The 19609-nt window shown below is 43.7% G+C and overlaps 1 protein-coding gene across 15 annotated transcripts in view; it reads left to right on the top strand.

Annotated features, from left to right (window-relative positions):
• The first annotated feature begins 395 nt into the window (after window positions 1-395).
• Window positions 396-19609, top strand: part of PCBP3 (poly(rC) binding protein 3) — a 245679-nt gene continuing 226465 nt past the window's right edge. For 8 of the 15 annotated variants that reach the window (XM_072738943.1, XM_072738937.1, XM_072738940.1 and 5 more), the window contains exon 1: window positions 396-587. The gene's annotated coding sequence lies outside the window, so the exon portion shown is untranslated. The remainder of the gene's footprint in view (window positions 588-19609) is intronic. The other 7 variants (XM_072738938.1, XM_072738934.1, XM_072738930.1 and 4 more) reach the window with 3 other exon arrangements.

Genomic DNA, 19609 nt, shown 5'->3' with positions numbered 1-19609 from the left:
CCCGGCCCCCCTGTGGTCCTACCCCTCTCCCCGCCCCTGCCCGCCCCGGCCCCGCCCCGGCCCCGCCGAGACCCCGCCCCCTCCGCCTGTGGCCCCGCCTCACCCCGGGAGCCGCCCCAAGCCTGGCCCCGCCCCGGCCGGTGCCTCACACGCCCAAGACCCCGCCCTGCTTTCCGCCACGCCCCCATCGTCATTGGTCCCGCCTCACCGCCCCGCCCCGCCCCGTGACGCTAATTGGTCTCGTTCCTGAGAGCGTCCGGGGCTCCGATTGGCCTCCGCCGTCGCCGTCCCTGCGTGGGATTGGCCCGCCGCGCCCGCTTTCGCGAGGCGCAGCTCTGGGCGGGGGGCGGGGCCGGCGGCGGCGGGAGGCGCGGGATTGGTCGGCGGCGCCGAGGGGGCGGGCCCGCGCCGCGCGCAGCGCCTCGGCTGGAGCGCGAGGAGCAGCTGCCGCCGCCTCCGGCGTCTCGGACTCGGTGGCCTCGGGCTCCGTCGCCGCCTCGGTCGCCCCGTCGTCACCCGCCTCCCCCCGCGGCCGCACCCCGGGCTCCGGCCGGGCCAGCCGCGGGCACGCCCTCCTCCGCGGACAGGTGAGTGGCCGCGGGCGGGGCGGGGCGGGGGCGGGGGGCTCTGGCCCGGGTCCTGGGGTCGCGCGGGGTCAGGGGCCGGGGCGGGGGGCGGGGCCGGGGTGGGCTGGGGCGTGCAGGTGGGCGGACACCTGCCGGCTCCGCGCGGCGCTGCGGGCCGACCCCTCGGTGCACGTGCGCTCCGCCCGCCCCGGAGTGTGTGGCTGGTGCACCTGCGGGGGGCCGCGCCCCAGGTGACCTGCCCCGAGCAGCGGGGCCCTCGCGCCTCGGGACTCAGAGCCCGGAGGCCCCCGCCCCCCCCGCAGGACCCCGCGTTCAGCGGTGGGCGGCGACCCCCAGCGCCCCCGGGCGCCCCGACTTGCATCGTCCCCGGGGCGCCCCGGAGACGCCCGCTTTGGCCCAGGAGGCTGCACCTCGGGGGATGGTGCACACGAGCGGGGGGACCTGCTGACCCTCAGGTCGGGGGCGCTGGGGGCAGCTGTGCTGATTTCAGACTTGGGGGGGGGCCTCGGGGGCAGGTGCACCTGCTGACCCCCGGTGCGGTGGGGCGCGCGGGTCGTGAGACCCGGTCTCAGTCGTACGTGCACGCTCCTCGCTGTACCGCGCAAGTTCCCTGCAAGCGTTTTAGAACTTAGGCTTCATGTTTTTTTTTTTTTTTAATTTTTTTTATTTCCCCCTAGTTTAGCTGATGCTCAGTATTTATAGGGTTTTGAAAAAGCTTTGCTGGTCCGAGAAGGGAAGGTGTCCTTCCATGGTGCTCAGAATTAGGGCTCGGGGGCCGGTGCTGCCCTACGTGCCGGTCAGCGGCCAGACGGGACCTCAAGGTCCCCCCCCTCCAGGGATCTCTGCTAACGCCCAGGGTTGGAGGAAATACAGGACCTTGTTGTGACACTTTTTAGGTAATTCTGAAAAAAAAATTCCAGCCCATGCATTCGTTTCGCCTGGCGTCTAAAAGGAAGTTGTGTTTCTCCCTGTTGTTGGAGGGAGGCCGGGAGCATCCTGCGTTCTAAGGTGCTGGAAACAATGTAGCCATTCAGGGCTGGGTGTTGCGTTTCAGTTTCAACAGTTTCATTCGTGGCCGCCCAGCCGGCTCCTGGACTGGTTACCTTGTGTCCGCGGCAGAGTCATTCCTGTTTTCATTCATGCCTGTTTTCACAGAAACCTCAGGGCTTTATGGTAAAAGTGAGCGCTGAAGCAGATCGCGGTGGATGGGACAGTACATCTCTGTGCTGGGCTGGTCCTTTGGGTCATAACAAAGACGGGTGCCTGCTAAAGTGCTGGGAATCAGCCCCACCTTGAGCATTACAATGACTTGGGGACTTGGGGGCGGCCCCGGGTCTCGGCCCCCCCACCCCCGGGACTCCTCGGCCGGCGAGCGTCCACTGTCCATGGTGCTGAACACACGCCCTCTGGTTCTGGGTCTTCGGCTTCCTTTACAGCCTGAGAGGGTGTCTCGGAGGAGGTTTTAAAATCACTTTCAGAAATAAATAAATAAGTAAGTAAAATAAATAAAATAAAATAAAATAAAATAGTAAGGTAAAGTAAAATATAAAATAAAATAAAATAAAATAAATAAAATAAATAAAATAAAATAGTAAAGTAAAATAAAATAAAATCACTTTCAGAATTTACACAATTAAAGAGAAGTTGGACAGTTGAGCAGGGAAGTTCTTTTGAGCCCGAATGGAAGCACCTCTTTAAAAACTCAAGCCGTGTTGTTGTTGTCTCCCTCTCTCTTTTTCCCCCCCCAAAGGGGTAATTGTGCCGACTCAACATCCCTTTCCTACTTAGTCTCCTTCTGAGCGTGTGGGCATTTTCTTGCTGGAGGATAGATATCAAGTAACAGATCAGTGAAATTAAATGAGATCCGGTTTCCTTAACAACACCCTCTTATTTTTAAAATTTTATTATTATTATTATTATTATTATTTTTAAGATTTTATTTATTTATTCATGAGACACAGAGAGAGAGAGAGAGGCAGAGACACAGGCAGAGGGAGAAGCAGGCTCCATGCAGGGAGCCTGACGTGGGACTGGATCCCGGGACCTCAGGATCACGCTCTGGGCTGAAGGCGGCGCTAAACTGCTGAGCCACCCGGGCTGCCCAACAACACCCTCTTAAAAATGTACCCGTTATTGTAATATGCGCATGTATTTGTACGTAGAGGCAGTTTGTTTTCTCCCTAAACAAGGCCAGCTGTATCACCCTTCACGCTCATGTGATGCTTTCCAGCCTTCCCAGAGAGGGACTGGAGCCTTCGGTGGACGTGGTGGGGCTGTTGGGCAGTTGCCAGTTCCTGCTGTGTTAGAGCAGCATCTACTCTCTCTTCCATAATTCTGAGGACATCGCCTGTAAATCATTTTTTTATTTTTTTTAAAGATTTTATTTATTCATAGAGACACACACAGAGAGAGGCAGAGGCACAGGCAGAGGGAGAAGCAGGCTCCACGCATGGACCCTCGATCCACGGTCCCCAAGATCAAACCCTGGGCCGCAGGCGGCGCTAAACCGCTCCAACCCTGGGGCTGCCCTCCTATAAATCATTTTAGATAAATTCTTTATTCTCTTGAGGTTAATTTTGTCTGCTTCTTTAAAATTGCCCCATAGGCTAGCAATAAGAAATAGCAGGTACAGAGATTCTTCTATATAATAGTAAATTGTGCGTCTAACTAAGCAGTGGATTGTTAAGGTGTTTTTGTTCCAAGTGTCTGAACTAGTTCTTTGGCCTCATCACCCGCACACTTAACTTGGGTTACTCTGCAAAAGAGTAACCTGTTTTATTGAGGAAAACCCAGGGCAGCTTCTTTCTGCCCCTTCAAGCTTCAGAAACACCCTCCGAGGGCCCACCTTTGCCTGGCCCTGTGCTGTGTTCTGAAAGCCCACGGGGGAAGGAGATACAGTATTTATCATGGAAGGACCCACTTTGGCCCGATGGAGGAACATGTACACTGAGGGTTCCAGGGGGTTACTCAGTGCTGCAGTTAGGGTTCACGGAAAGTTGGGTTGGTGTGTTGAGGTGGGGTAATTCATTTAGACTGGGAATCAGGACGGCTTCATAGAGGAGAGGAGGTGGCCTCGGGCTGAGACCTGAAGGGTGAATTGTCATTGTTTGGGCATTGGATGGGTATAAAATTGATTACAAAAACACCAGAAGGCTGGTGTAGCTGGCGAACAGCGTGTGTGATGGTGAAGGTGTGGAGGGTATTGTGAAAGTGCTGGAACTCAGAGGTGTGGGGGAGAGTGGACTGGGGGTGGTGTGGCAGGCAGAGTAATGGCCTCCCAGAGCTGTCTACATCCTAATCTCCGGAACCTGTGAACATGTTATGTTACATGGCAAAGACAATTTAAGTAGTGGATGGAATGACCGTTGCTAATTTTAAAGCTGATTTTAAAACAAGGAGATTATTCTGGATCACCCAGTTAAGTCCAAAGTAAGGGTCCTTAAATATGGAAGAGGGAGGCGGAAGAGCTGGTGTCAGAGTGATGTGAAATGAGGAAGCGTACCCGCCGCCGTTGTTGGCTTAGTAGATGGAAGGGGTTATAAGCCAAGGAGTGTCGGAGGGCTCCAGAAGCAGGAAAAGGTGAGAAAATGGGTTCTCACGCAGAGCCCTTCCTTGAAGGGAGCACACAGCCCTACCCAGTGAGACCTTATGTCTGACCTCCAGAACTGAAAAATAATTTCCGAAAGCCTAGCTGGCATAGTTTAAAGAGGAAATAGTGTGGTCAGATAGGCAGGAGAACACAAAATGATTGAGCTGCTGTTGGGAGGTTGCCCCAGGTGAGCATGGTTCTGATTCTTAGTTTCATCTCCCGGCAAGACTGGCATCTGATGCTCCCACCTGGCCTAAGTCGCACCTGAAGTCTTCTCCTAGCGGTTTGTTCAGTCTCTACCCTTGCTTACTGCTGCTTCCAGCTGGCCCACCTTCCCTCTGTGCTGGGCACTCAGTGGGATGGGGGGGTCGGAGGATGGCCAGTTCTAGCCTCCGAGCTGTTGTCAAAGTATTTTCCAAAGGTTAGTTTCTTCACAGCCTCTCTAGTCCCTTGTATCTTCAGATGTATGTTTTTTTTTTTTTTTTTTTTTTTTTATGATAGTCACAGAGAGAGAGAGAGAGAGAGAGGCAGAGGCACAGGCAGAGGGAGAAGCAGGCTCCATGCACCGGGAGCCCGACGTGGGATTCGATCCCCGGTCTCCAGGATCGCGCCCTGGGCCAAAGGCAGGCGCCAAACCGCTGCGCCACCCAGGGATCCCTATCTTCAGATGTTTTAATTGTTGTTAGCTAAGTGTGAAATATCTCGTTGTTTTAATTTGCATTTTCTTGATTATTAGTAAGGGTGAGGACTTTTTATCCCTTTAGTGGCCACTTGGGTTTCCTCTTGTGTATAAATTATATTCATATATTGTTTGTCCATTTGTTACGTGGGTTGTCCTTTTTATAGCTTTTTAGAGATCCTGTGTGTATATTTTGGATTCTGTTTGTGCCCTGTTTTTTTTTTTTAATCCTTTTAAAAATGCTGTTTTGATGAACAGATGTTTAATTTTAAGACAGATTTATCAAACTTTTTCTTATGGTTTGTAGTTATTGAGTCTTATTTAAGAAATTCTGTTACCCCAAGGTCATAGGATATCCTCGTCTTTAAAAAATTGAACATTTGCTTTTTTAATATTCTACTTTGAACTTATTTTTGTGTGAGGTGTGAGGCAGAGATATAATTTTAGAACTTTTCCAAATGCATAACCAGTTGTATCAGTACTATTTATTGAATACCATACTTACCCCAATGATATGCAGTGCTGCTTTCAAAACACAACATTTTACAAATGTGTGGATCAATTTCTGATTTTTTCATGTAAATAATGATAATTTCATTTCTTCCTTCCTAACCTTTAAGTCTTTTATTTATTTATTTTTTGTCTTATTTCCATCATTTGGAGACTAACCAAAGTTGCATAGGAATTTTGATAAGGCTGCGCTAATATTGTTTTACACTTGAAAGGCAATACTTTTAGAGCCTTAAATATGAAGTTTGTTATTATTTTTCGTAGATTCCTTTTATTAGGTTAAGGATGGTCTCCTCTGCTAATAGTTTGATATAGGTTTTTTTTTTTAATTTTTTTTTTTATTTATTTATGATAGTAACAGAGAGAGAGAGAGAGAGAGAGAGAGAGAGGCAGAGACATAGGCAGAGGGAGAAGCAGGCTCCATGCACCGGGAGCCTGATGTGGGATTCGATCCCGGGTCTCCAGGATCGCGCCCTGGGCCAAAGGCAAGCGCCAAACCACTGCGCCACCCAGGGATCCCTAGTTTGATATAGGTTTTAAAAATTTTTTTAAGAAGATTTTTATTCATTTATTCATGAAAGGTACAGAGAGAGAGAGAGAAAGAGAGGCAGAGACACAGGCAGAGGGAGAAGCAGGCTCCCTGCAGGCAGCCAGATGTGGGACTTGATCCTGGGTCTCCAGGATTATGCCATGGGCCGAAGGCAGGCGCCAAACCGCTGAGCCACCCAGGGATCCCTTTTTAAAAATTTTTATTTATTTATTCATGAGAGACAGAGAGAGGCAGAGACACAGGCAGAGGGAGAAGCAGGCTCCCTGCAGGCAGCCAGATGTGGGACTTGATCCTGGGTCTCCAGGATTATGCCATGGGCCGAAGGCAGGCGCCAAACCGCTGAGCCACCCAGGGATCCCTTTTTAAAAATTTTTATTTATTTATTCATGAGAGACAGAGAGAGGCAGAGACACAGGCAGAAGGGAGAAGCAGGCAGGATCACACCCTGAGCTAAAGGTGGACGCTCAACCGCTGAGCCACCCAGGTGTCCCTGATACAAGATTTTTAAAAACCATTAATAGATTTTGAATGTTGACAAATGGTTTTCTTTACCTACTTAGATGATTTTATGTTTTTTCTTCTTTAAATTATGACTGAGATGAAATATTTTAATCTTTTAATTTTAAGCCATCGATTTCTTGGGATAAACTGTACTTTGTCATACCTATTATTTTAAACATTATTATTGGATCCAATATGGTGACTTAAAATTTATATTTATTATCTCACTGTTTCATTTAGGGTTTTGGCATATATTTTCATGAAAAGTATTGACCAATAATAATCTTTTCTTGTATTGCCCTTATTGAGATTTGGTATCGTGGAGACACTTCATATTCCCCATAGTAGTTTCTGAAAGGGAGAGATTTTTGTTCCTTTCAAGTTTGGCAAAATTGATTCTTAAATATCCTGGGGCTGGACCCTCTTAGAACATGGAGACTCTTGCACCAGCGGTTATCGCTTTAGAAGGGTTACGGATCCATCCTTCTCACATTTCGTTGGCCAGGAGCAGTCCTTCTGGCCGTACTTAGCTTTAAATGGAGCAGGGGGGTGGAGTCTTCCATGTCCCAGAAGTTCAGGATAACTGGATACTGGAAAATATTAGTAACACGTACCAAACTATGGGAGTTAATTGATGTCAGTACTACACAGCCAAAATCCAAACCGTGTTCCTCTCTAGGTCTTGTTTGAAGGTTTACAAGAGTGCAAGGTCTGCAGGTGTGTTGGTCATCAGGGGACCGACTAGAATGTAAAACTAACATGTTGGTTTATATCTGTTGTGAACACACCATCCTACGTACTCTCTTCAGAACCCACCTTGGGAATTCCTACCTCTCAACGTCTCTTTATGGTAGAGGAAAAGCCTCCCTTTCTTATTCCTTTGCAGTGATCTAAGTCTTAACTATCCTTCAAGGCTGGCACAGTTCCCAGCACCCTGCTTAAATTCTCCATGTTAACTTGGACCAATGGTGAACTCTCCCTTCATTTCTTTTTTTTTTTAAAGATTTTTTATTTATTTATTCTTGAGAGATAGAAGGAGAGACAGAGCCAAAGACACAGGCAGAGGGAGAAGCAGGCTCCATGCACCGGGAGCCCGACGTGGGACTCGATCCCGGGTCTCCAGGATCGCGCCCTGGGCCAAAGGCAGGCGCCAAACCGCTGCGCCACCCAGGGATCCCTCTCCCTTCATTTCTTACATCGCCATTCTGCCCCAGCTGTGTAGAGACCAGGGTTCGGTTTTGTTCATGGGTAGTCAGTTGATCAGAAGAGGGTTCAGATCCAAGCACTTGTTTCCCTCCTTTGCCAGGGCTGTGGCCTGGGAGGCGAGATACGGTGCACAAACTGTAGGAAGATGGTCCCACCATGATCTTCACGGTTCATGCTTTTGTATAATACTTTCCTGTTGTGATAGGACTTTATTCTACCACAATATGGTAAAAGTAATGGGATGTCACTTCCCTGATTATGTTACATTATATAAAATTTCATTTTGCTAGAAAGTCATTTAGAGACTTTCTTTGCCGGCTTGAGTAGGCTGCTATGTTGGGGAAGCCCACATGGCAGGAACTTCAGGTAACCTCTAGAAGCTGAGCGGGGCCTTCGGGGACAATCAGTAAGGAGCAGGGGCCCTCAGTCCTACAGCAAGGAAACAGCCTCTACCATAAAATAACCAAAGTGACCTGGGAAGTGAATTCTTCCCCAGTTAAGTCTTCTAATGAGAACATAGCCTGGCCAACACCATGCAGCTTTATGAGACCCTAGGCAGGGAACCTAGTTAAGCCTGCTCAGACTCTTGACTCCTAAAAACAGTGAGATAATAAATATAAATTTTAAGTCGCTCAGTGTGTGATGGTTTGTTATGCAGCTATAGAAAACGAATGTATCAGCTCTTTACCGATCTCCCACTTACTTTAACTAGAAGTAGATTTGGTTTGATGAAGGGTATTTGAATCTAGTTAAGGTAGTCAGTTTTTAAATTATTTTTTAAAACTTTTTTCCTTTTTTTTTTTTAAGATTTTATTTACTTATTCATGAGAGATACACACAGAGAGGCAGAGACATAGGCAGAGGGAGAAGCAGGCTTGCTGCTTAGAGACTGATGTGGGGCTCGATCCCAGAACTCTGGCAGGATCACATCCTGAGCCAGAGGCAGACAATCAACCGCTGAGCCACTCAGGCATCCTTTTTCCCCCCCTATTTTAACGTGATACAAATGTTTTGTGTAGAAAAGTTGAAGCAAGTAGGAAGTATAAAGAACAAAACAAACATTCATAATCTTACGACACAAGAATGTGTGTGTTTTTCTACCAATATGTTTTTCTACCTTTACATATGGTATAATGTGCATATCCTAAGTTGGGATTCGTTCTATAATGTTTTATGAACAGTTTTCTTTCTTAGTACCACATAGTTAGAATTTCCTGTGTCATATCATATTCTTTTAAACTATGATTTTAAATGGCTTAAATGGCTGTATTCTATTCTAGTGGGTATCCCAAATGATTGAACCACTTTGCTTTATAGCTGGACATTTATGCTGCTTGAAATTTTTATCATCATAAATAATACTTTGATCAATAATCGATAACCTATACCAAAATCATTGGTGTGTATCACTGATTACATATGAAGGATAAGTTTCTAAAGGGAGAATTATGAGGTCAGAATTTGTAGATGTTCGGCAACCCGGCTAGCTCAGCAGTTTGGCGTCGCCTTCAGCCCAGGACGTGGTCCTGGGGACCCCGGATCGAGTCCCACGTTGGGCTCCCTGCGTGGAGCCTGCTTCTCCCTCTGCCTGTGTCTCTGCCTCTCTCTCTGTCTCTTATGAATAAATAAATAAAATCTTAAAAAAAAAAAAGAATTTGTAGATGTTTTGAAACCTTTTGATACTTAACCATCCAGCTTCCAATGTTGCTTTTTTCTTTTCTTTTTTTTTAAAGATTTTATTTATTTACTCTATTTTAGAGAGAGAGAAGTGCAAGCCAGGGGAGGGAAAGAGGGAGAGGGAGAGAATCTCAAGCAGACTTAGTGCTCAGCATGGAGCCTAACCTGGGGCTCGATCTCACAACCCTAAGATCATTACCTGAGCCAAAAGCAGGAGTCAGGCATTTAACTGACTGAGCCACCCAGTCGCCACCCCCCACCCCTACCCCAGCTTCCAGTGTTTCTAAAAAATGATATAAAGCTCAAACATCTGTTTGTGTAACTCACCAGGTTGGGATAGGACAGAACTATTGATTTTTGAGCATTTAGGTTCCTGTTTTCTTAACCTGTTTGGAAAGTGCTTTTAAATTATTCATTAAAGTGCAGTATGGATTCTATTTATAGACACATTTGTGTATGAGATCGCTCCCTTAGTGCCTGGGCAAAAAGCCTACGAGTTGCTCTTATCACATCCCTATCTTTGTAAATCCATTTCTACTCGATCCACCCTTTCTTTGTTCTCAACCAAATAGAGACACTGAGACACGTAAGGTCTTGTAGCCTTGTGATTAGTCAGATGAAATGGCTTTTTTGAGCTACCTCTTGCTCTTTTCTTCTTGCTATTTATGAACTAGTTGACTTCATAAGTATAAGAGAGAGGTCAGCAGAAAATTATTAATTTAAAAATATTTTTCCTGATTCAGAAAATGAGTGTTTATTTAGAAAATTTCTAAAATAAAGATTAGTATCAAAAGCAAAATAAAAATACTTCATTCTGTCACCCATAGGTGACCAGTGTATAAACATAACTTGTACATACTAGCTTATTCTTAGAGTACATTGATTAGATTTCGGTGACTAATGTTTTGCTTGGGATTTTTGCACCCATGTCTTTGAGTGAAATTGGCCTATAATTTTCCTTTTCTGTAGCTGTTTTCTCTCTAATTGATATGAATACTTAGTTTTTGATTTTTTTAAAGATTTTTATTTATTTATTCATGAGAGACAGAGAGAGAGAGAGAGAGGCAGAGACACAGGCAGAGGGAGAAGCAGGCTCCATGCAGGGAGCCCGATGTGGGACTCAATCCCGGGTCTCCAGGATCAGGCCCTGGGCCGAAGGCAGGTGCTAAACCACTGAGCCACCCGGGCTGCCCAGTACTTGGTTTATTAATTTGCAGCTTTCCCCCCCTACTAAATATATGTGTGTACGGTTATACATCTCCTTATAAATAATGCTTCATCTGCATCTTACAGAATTTGATTTGAGGTATTTTTCTTATTGTTTAGTATATACTATACACTGAGTCGTGCCCCTCTCAGATTCATATGTTGAAGCCCTAAACCCCCGTATGATCGTATTGGAGATGGAGCTTTGGGGAGAAAATTAGGTTTAGATGAGGTCATGAGTTTGATGAGATTAGTACCTTATTAGAAGAGACCAGAGAACTTGCTCCCTTTCTCTCTCTCCTTGCCGTGTGAGGATACAGCAGGAAGGCAGCTATCCCCAAGCCAGGAAGAAGCCCCTGACCAGAGCTCTCCAATCCTGGCGTTCTGATCTCAGACTTCCCAGCCTCCGGAACTGTGAGAAATAAGTGTCCATCGTTTAAGACCCTCACTCTATGGTATTTTGGTACAGCAGCCCAAGCGAACTAGGGCAGTGAGTCTTACAGACATTTCTAATTTCCATCATGATTTTTTAAAATTTATAGGTCATTTAGAAGAATATTTAAAAACTTCCAAACATATGTACATTTTCTTATTCTTCTCCAGCACATTTGCATTGCCCCCAAATCTTGCTCTTTATGGTTTTAATTCTTTAAAATTTGCTGATGTGCCTTATGGCCCAGAATATGGACTCTTTAAGTTTTCTCACACATTCCGATGTGCTTGAAAAGAATTAGGTTCAGTGTTCCGTACATTCTACTCAGCTAGCTTATAACATATTACTCACATCTTCTGTATTTTTACTATTTTTTTGCCTGGTGGTTATATCCATTACTAAGGTAATTACCCAATTTCATTATGATTATGGATTTGTCTTATTTCTCTTTGAAGTTCTGTCAATTTTTATTTATATAGTTTGAGACCATGCTACTAGGGGCATGCAGATATAAAATTGTTATGTCTTCCTGAAGAACTGAGACTGTAGTTATTAACATTGGTTCTCTTTATCTCTAGTAATGAATCTTTACCTTTATGGTATCATATGCCAATGTGAAAATAGCCATAACGGATTGCTTTAGGCTCATATTTGCATGATATCTTTGTTTTTTATCATTTTACTTTCAGCCTTACTGTATTCTTAAACTTTAGGTAGGTATCTTGCATAATAATCAATTATATTGTTTTTCGTCCAGTCTGATAATTTTTGTCTAACTAGAACATTCAACTCATTTATGTTGAATGTTGAATATAATTAGTAATCTACTTGAGTTTAAGTCAATACTCTTATTATTTCTCTTGTCCCACATGTTCTGTTTATTTTTCCCTGTTATATTAAAACAGTATTGCGATTTTTAAAAATTCTATTTTTCTGCTCTCTTCACTGTGTTGGGGTTACATTCTATTTTTCTTTCTTTTCATGGTTACCATGTAAATTAGATAATGTGTTATTAACTTATCCAGATAATGCAGTTATACCTGCCTTCTGGACCATGCAGAGATCATAGTATCATAGAGCGCTTGAACTCCATGTGCCTATTATCATGTATTTTAATTTTATAAGCTCTTTTTAAACTCAATGAAATATTAACAGTGTTGTTATTTAATGTATCATCAGTGTTCATTTAGATTTATTCATAGCTTTATCCATTTTTTGCTTTTCACTGCTCTCTGACATTTCTGACCTTCATTCTGGGGTCGTTTCCCTTCTGCCTCAACAGCGAGCCTCCTTTAGAAATTCCTTATTGTGGATCAGCTGGCAGTAGACACTCCCTGTCTTTTTTCTTTCTAAAGTATTTTGATTTCACTTTTATTTTAAAAATTCTTTAAGTCTACTTAAAAATTTTTGTTTGTTTGTTTGGCGGGGATATAATTTACATGCCATAAAATTCACCCTTTTAAAGTTTCTGATTCATTGGGTTTTGGTATATTTACAAGGTTGTGGAACCATCATCACTACATAAGTCCAGAACGTTTTCATCACCTTAGAAAAGAATCTCATGCCTATTAACAGTAACTCCTCATTCTTCCCTGTCCCAGTCCCTGGCAACCATTAATCTACTTTCTGTCTCTAAGGATTTGCCTATTAGAGACATTTCATATGAATGGAATCATAAATATGTGGCCTTTCATGTCTGGCTTCTTTTACTTAGTATAATATTTTCAGGGTTCATCCATGTTCTATTGTGTATCAGTACTTCATTCATTTTTATGGCTGAATGGTATCACATTGTATGGATATATCACATTTTAGTTCCCCATTGATCAGTAGGTAGACATTTGGGTCGTTTCCACTTTTTTGGCTATTATGACTAATGTGCTATAAACAGTCATGTATAAGCTTTTTTTCTTTAAAAGATTTTATTTATTCATGAAAGACACAGACAGACGGGGGGAGGGGGCGGTGGAGAAGCAGAGACACAGGCAGAGGGAGAAGCAGGCTCCATGCAGGGAGCCTGATGCGGGACTCGATCTTGGGACTCCAGGATCATGCCCTGGGCTGAAGGCAGGCACCAATAATAACTTTTTGAATCACCCCCCAGCTCTGTCTGGTCACTAACAGTTTGTTCTTTACAGTTAAGAGTCTGTTTCTTGGGATCCCTGGGTGGCGCAGCGGTTTGGCGCCTGCCTTTGGCCCAGGGCATGATTCTGGAGAGCCGGGATCGAATCCCACGTCGGGCTCCCGGTGCATGGAGCCTGCTTCTCCCTCTGCCTGTGTCTCTGCCTCTCTCTCTTTCTCTCTCTGTGACTATCATAAATAAATAAAATTAAAAAAAAAAAAAAGAGTCTGTTTCTTGGTTTGCCCCCCCCCCCTCTTTTTATCCCTTTGCTCATTTGTTTTGTTTCTTTTTTTTTTTTTAATATTTTATTTATTTATTCATGAGAGACACAGAGAGAGAGGGAGGCAGAGACACAGGCAGAGGGAGAAGCAGGCCCCATGCAGGGAGCCCGACATGGGACTCGATCCCGGGTCTCCAGGATCAGGGCCCGGGCCAAAGGCGGCACCAAACCGCTGAGCCACCCGGGCTGCCCCTGTTTTGTTTCTTAAATTCCATATGAGTGAAATCATATGGTATTTGTTTTTCTCTGACTTATTTCCCTTAGTATTATATTCTTTAGCTCCATCTGTGTCATTGCAAATGGCAAGGTTTAATTCCTTTTTGTGGCTAAGTAATATTCCATTGTATATGTACCACATCTTCTTTATGCATCATCAGTCAAGGGCCACTTGAGCTGTTTCCATAATTTGTTTATTGTAGATAATGCTGCTGTAAACATTAGGGTGCATGTATCCCTATGAATTATTTTTTCTTTATTCTTTAGATAAATACCCAGTAGTGCAGTTGCTGGATCGTAGGGTAGCTCTATTTTTAACTTTTTAAGGAACCTCCATCTGTTTTCCAGAGTGGCTGCACATTTGCATTCTCAACAACAGTGTAATAGGGTTCTCTTTTCTCCACATCCTCTCCAACACCTGTTGTTTCTGGTGTTGTTGATTTTAGCCATTCTGACAGGTGTGAGGTGATGTCTCTTTCTCTCTGTTTTTAAAGATTTTATTTATTTATTCATGAGAGACACACAGAGAGAGGCAGAGACACAGGCAGGGGGAGAAGCAGGCTCCATGCAGGGAGCCCGATGTGGGACTCAATCCTAGGACCTGGGATCATGACCTCAGCCAAAGGCAGATGCTCAACCACTGAGCCACCCAGGTGCCCCCATAAGGTGATATCTTACTGTGGTTTTGATTTGCATTCCCTGATGATGAGTGATGTTGAGCATCTTTTCATATGTCTGTTGACCATCTGCAGGTCTTCTTTACCCAAAGCAGTTTACACATTTAATGCAATCCCTATGAAAATACCAGCAGCATTTTTCACAGAGCTGGAACAAACAATCCTAACATTTCTACGGAACCACAGAAGACCCTAAATAGCCAAAGCAATTTTGAAAAAGAAAAGCAAAACTGGAGGCATCACAATTCCAGACTTCCAAGTTATACTACAAAGCTGTAGTCATCAGAACAGTATGCTACTGAATATGAAAATAGATCAGTGGAACAGAATAGAAAACCCAGAAACGAACCCACAATTATATAGTCAATTAGCCTTTGACAAAGCGGGAAAGAATATCCAATGGGAAAAAGTCTCTTCAACAAGTAGTGTTGGGAAAATTGGACAGCAACAGGCAAAAGGATGAAACTGGACCACTTTCTTATACTAAACACAAAAATAAATTCAAAATGGGTTAAAGATCTAAATGTGAGACCCGAAACCGTAAAAATCCTGGAAAAACGTGCAAGCAGTAATGTCTCTTACATCAGCTATAGCAACTTAGGCAAGGGAAACAAAAGCAAAAGTAAACTATTGGGACTGTAGCAAAGTAAAAAGCTTCTGCACAGCGAAGGAAACAATCAGCAAAACTAAAAAGCATCCTATCGATCGGGAGAAGATACTGCAAAAGATATATCCGATAAAGGGTTAGTATCCAAAATATGTGAAGAACTTCTAAAACTCAACACCCCAAAATTGAATAATCCAACTGAAAAGTGGGCAGAAGACATAAATAGATGTTTTTCCAAAGAAGGCATTTGTATTCCTAAGGCATACTGACTGGCCTATGTTTTTTGTTTTTTTTCTCTCTCGTGATATTTTTGGTTTTGATATCAGGGTAATATTGGCCTTTATATAATGAATTGAGAAGTGTTCTTAGTATTTTTTTGGAAGAGTCTGTGAGGGATTGGGGTTAATTCTCCTTAAATGTTTGGTAGAACTCACTAGTGAAGCCATCTGGTCCTGCGTTTTTCCTTATGGGAAGTTTCCAATTACTAACTCTATGGCTTTGCTTGTTTAGGTCTATTCAGATTTTCTTTCTTTCTTTTTTTTTTTTTTGATTTTCTTTCTTTTTGAATCAGTTTTGATAGTCTGTGTCTTTCTAGGAATTTGTCCATTTCACCGAGGTTATCTAATTTGATAGCAAATAATTGTTCATAATATTTCTCTATAATCCATGTTTATTTGTTTTGTGTCAGGAGAAAGACTTAACGAACATTACATTTATGTTGTCTTTTCTGTTTACTTCTGTAACCACGTTTACTGGTGCTCTTTATTTCTTCACCTGGATTTGAGGTACCGTCTAGCATCCTGTCATGTTAGCCTGGAGTCCATGTAGTATTTCTTGTAGGGCAGGTTTTCTAGAAACTTATTTTGGCAGTTTTTGTTATCTAAAGATGTCTTAATTTCTCCTTTACCTTTGAAGGGCAATCCTGCTTCCTGTAGCATCCTTGTTTGTCAGTCTTTGTCTTTTATGATTTTGGATATGTCATCCCACGACCTTCTAGCAGCCGCGGCTTCTCGAGATGAGAGATCAGCCGTTGCTTTGACTGAGGATCACTTTCAGATGATAAATTGCTTCTCACTGCTCGCAGGATTTCCTCTTCGTCTGTGTGTTCCAGCGGCTTGACTATGATGTGTCGACGTATGCCGTGGAGTTTATCCTTGGAGTTCATGGAGTTTCTTTGAAATATAATGTCGGGTTTTTCCTCCCCCAAATCTGGGAAGTTTTTAGCTATTATCTCTTCAAACATACCTTCTTTTCTCTCTTTTCTCCTTCTGAAACTTTCATTATACACATGTTGGTAGCTTGATGGTGTCCCACAGGTCTCTGAGGCTCTGTTCTTTCTCTCGTAAGGAAGATTTTGTTCAGTTTATATAGTGGGTTGTATAATAGGGGAGAGAGATTGGGCCCAATACCTGCTCTGTTCATTTTTCTTCCTACTTTTTACTTTCTGTTCCTTAGACTAGAAGATTTCAGTTGACCTATCTTCAAGTTCTCCAGTTTGTTCCTGACTGCTCAGATATGCTGCTGAATATTTCTGGTGAATTTGTCATTTCGGTTACTGTACTTTTTTAGCTCCAGAATTTTTATTTAGCTCCTTTTTATATTCTCTTTATCAGTAGTCTCTACTTGATGAGGCACCTTTGTCATACTTGCCTTTAATCTTTTAGATGTGGTTTCCTTTAGTTCTTTGAAGATATTTAAAATAGGTTATACGTAGTCTTTCTCGTGTAAGTCCAACACTGGGGTTTCCTCAGGGGCAGTTTCTGTTGATCTCTTTTTTCCTGTGTATGGGCCGTATTGCCTCTCTCTTTCTCTCTGTCTCTCTCTGTCTCTGTGTCTTGTATGTCTCACAATGACTGATCAGAAACAAAATATTTTATTTATTTTTTATTTTTTATTATTTTTTAAAAAGATTTATTTATTTATGATAGAGTGAGAGAGAGGCAGAGACACAGGCAGAGGGAGAAGCAGGCTCCATGCCGGAAGCCCGACGCGGGACTCGATCCCGGGACTCCAGGATCATGCCCTGGGCCAAAGGCAGGCGCTAAACCGCTGCGCCACCCAGGGATCCCCAGAAACAAAATATTTTAAGTCATACATGTAGCAGCTCTGGAAATTTGACTCTCCTTTCTCCTCTGAGATTTTTTGGTGCTTCTGCTTGCTGTAGTAGTTTCTGTTGTTTCGTTCAGTGACTCTCTTGAACGGAGGCTGCGAATTCTGTATTCACTCATTTGTGATCAGCTCCTGATTGGGCAGAGATTTCCTTAAATGCCGGGAATCAGAAAATCCGTGAGACTTCCCGAGGCGCTGTGGGTGTATGCTGGGGGATGCTTCAACATTCGATCAGGCATTCACAGCCCTGCCTGAGTCCTTGCTTCCTGCTTGTCCAGAGCCTCCAAGTCAGCGCAGTGTGAGTGCTCACAGCTGTCTCGGGTCTTTTCCTGAGCGTTCACACAACCCTGAGTATGTGCGCAGCCCTGCGTGTACATGTCTTACACCTACGTTTACAGAATACGTTGGGAGTTCTGCTAGTCCCCTACCGATGTCTTATTTCCCAGCTTTTCCCATTAAGGTTTGGGTTAATGTGTTACTTGTCCCACCTGTTGTCTCCTGTCTCAGGTAGTTACAGAAGGAAACAATGGACTCGAATTGTTTTAACAAACACCTTTGGGAAGGTGCCTTTCACACGGATCTTACCCTGATTCAGGTCAAATAAAGACAAAGTTCCATGCAAGTGGAACTTATTAGCCATGTCAAATACTAACAGTTCTCTGGGGGTAAGGCTTTGAGGGAGTTGTAATCCTGTTCTGTCCCTTTCTGTGACTGCCAGCCTGCTGGTTTTCCACTATTATTACAAACTATTAGTTTTTAAGACAGCTGTAGAACTGAGGGGACATGGGGGGGCAGTGAGAATAGGGAAAGTAAAACACTACAAATGTGCTGTTCTTACGGAGATTCAAACATTTTCCTCTTACAGATCCTCCCCAGTCTGCTGTAAGCCTTTGATTAAATTCTTACATTTCTGACAAAGTTGAGTCTGATAATTTTTACTATTTTTTTTACTGCAAGAGGGGATTTTTGTTTTTGTTTTTTTTTTAATAATAAATTTATTTTTTATTGGTGTTCAGTTTACCAACATACAGAATAACACCCAGTGCTCATCCCGTCAAGTGCCCCCCTCAGTGCCCGTCACCCATTCCCCCCCACCCCCCGCCCTCCTCCCCTTCCACCACCCCTAGTTCGTTTCCCAGAGTTAGGAGTCTTTATGTTCTGTCTCCCTTCCTGATATTTCCCACACATTTCTTCTCGAAGAGGGGATTTTTGGAGGTCCTTACTTTGCTATTTTCACTGACATCACTCTCTCACCTTTATTCTTAAAAGACTCTTCGCCTGTATATTGAATTTCATGTTGGCATTATTTTCTTTCAGTATGTTGGAGTTGCCTTTCCACGGTGCCTGGCTTTTGTTTTTTTTCTGTTCAGATGTCAGTAGTCATTGTAACTGCTGTGCCTCTGCAGGTAATTTGTGCATTTCCTATTGCTTTTATAGGATTTTCTTACTGCCCTTAGGTTTCTGTAGTTTCACTGAGTTCCCACATATCTCTACCTATATAGTATGTTGGCTTCTTGTATCTGTGGTATGAGAGCTTTCATAAGTCTAGAAAATTCACCATCATTATCTTCAGATAGTTGTTTCTGCCTCATCTTTTCTCTTTCCTGTTGGGCAGCCTGGGTGGCTCCGCGGTTTAGCGCCACCTTCGGCCTGGGGTGTGCTGCTGGAGCCCCGGGATCGAGTCCCACGTCGGGCTCCCTGCATGGAGCCTGCTTCTCCCTCTGCCTGTGTCTCTGCCTCTCTCTCTCTTTCTCTCTGTTTCTTTTTTTTTTTTTTAAATAATTTTTTATTTATTTATGATAGTCACACAGAGAGAGAGAGAGAGAGAGAGAGAAAGAGGCAGAAACACAGGCAGAGGGAGAAGCAGGCTCCATGCACCGGGAGCCCGACGTGGGATTCGATCCCGGGTCTCCAGGAACACGCCCTGGGCCAAAGGCAGGCGCCAAACCGCTGCGCCACCCAGGGATCCCTCTTTCTCTCTGTTTCTAATGAATAAATAGAATCTTTTTTTTTTTAAATGGAGTTTAATTAGTTAGATTTCTCATGATAAATTCTCATGCCTTGTCTCTTGTGTTTCACAGATTTTGATCTCTCCATGCTTTAGTTGAGTACTTTCTTCTGACCTAATTTCCAGTTCATCAGTTCTGTCTTCAGTAGCACCTAATCTGCTTAAAAACCCAGTCAGGATTTTTTTTTTTTAACTTTTTAGTTCTAGATTTCTTTTAAAACAAATTTAAACTATGTTAGTTTAAACTATAGCTGCTTATTTCTCATTTATATTTTTGGCCATAGTAAGTGTAGTATTTCTGCTTATTTGTTTTTTTCCCCCATTTTTTAAATTGTGGTAAAATACATGTAACAAAATTTACCATTTTAACCATTTTTAAGTGTATAGTTTAGTGGTAGTGGTATTATATATATTCATAATGTTGTACAGCCATCACCACCATTTATCTCTGTAGCTCTTTTCTTCTTGTAAAACTGAAATTCTTTTTAAAAAAATTTTTTTTTAATTATTTATTTATGATAGTCATACAGAGAGAGAGAGAGAGGCAGAGACACAGGCAGAGGGAGAAGCAGGCTCCATGCACCGGGAGCCCGACGTGGGATTTGATCCCGGGTCTCCAGGATCGCGCCCTGGGCCAAAGGCAGGTGCCAAA

Source organism: Vulpes vulpes, chromosome 15 (genome assembly GCF_048418805.1).
Source record: "Vulpes vulpes isolate BD-2025 chromosome 15, VulVul3, whole genome shotgun sequence".
NCBI classification, from domain to species: domain Eukaryota; kingdom Metazoa; phylum Chordata; class Mammalia; order Carnivora; family Canidae; genus Vulpes; species Vulpes vulpes.
The sequence above is the reverse complement of the archived record's forward strand: the minus strand, read 5'-3'. Positions and strand labels throughout refer to the sequence as shown.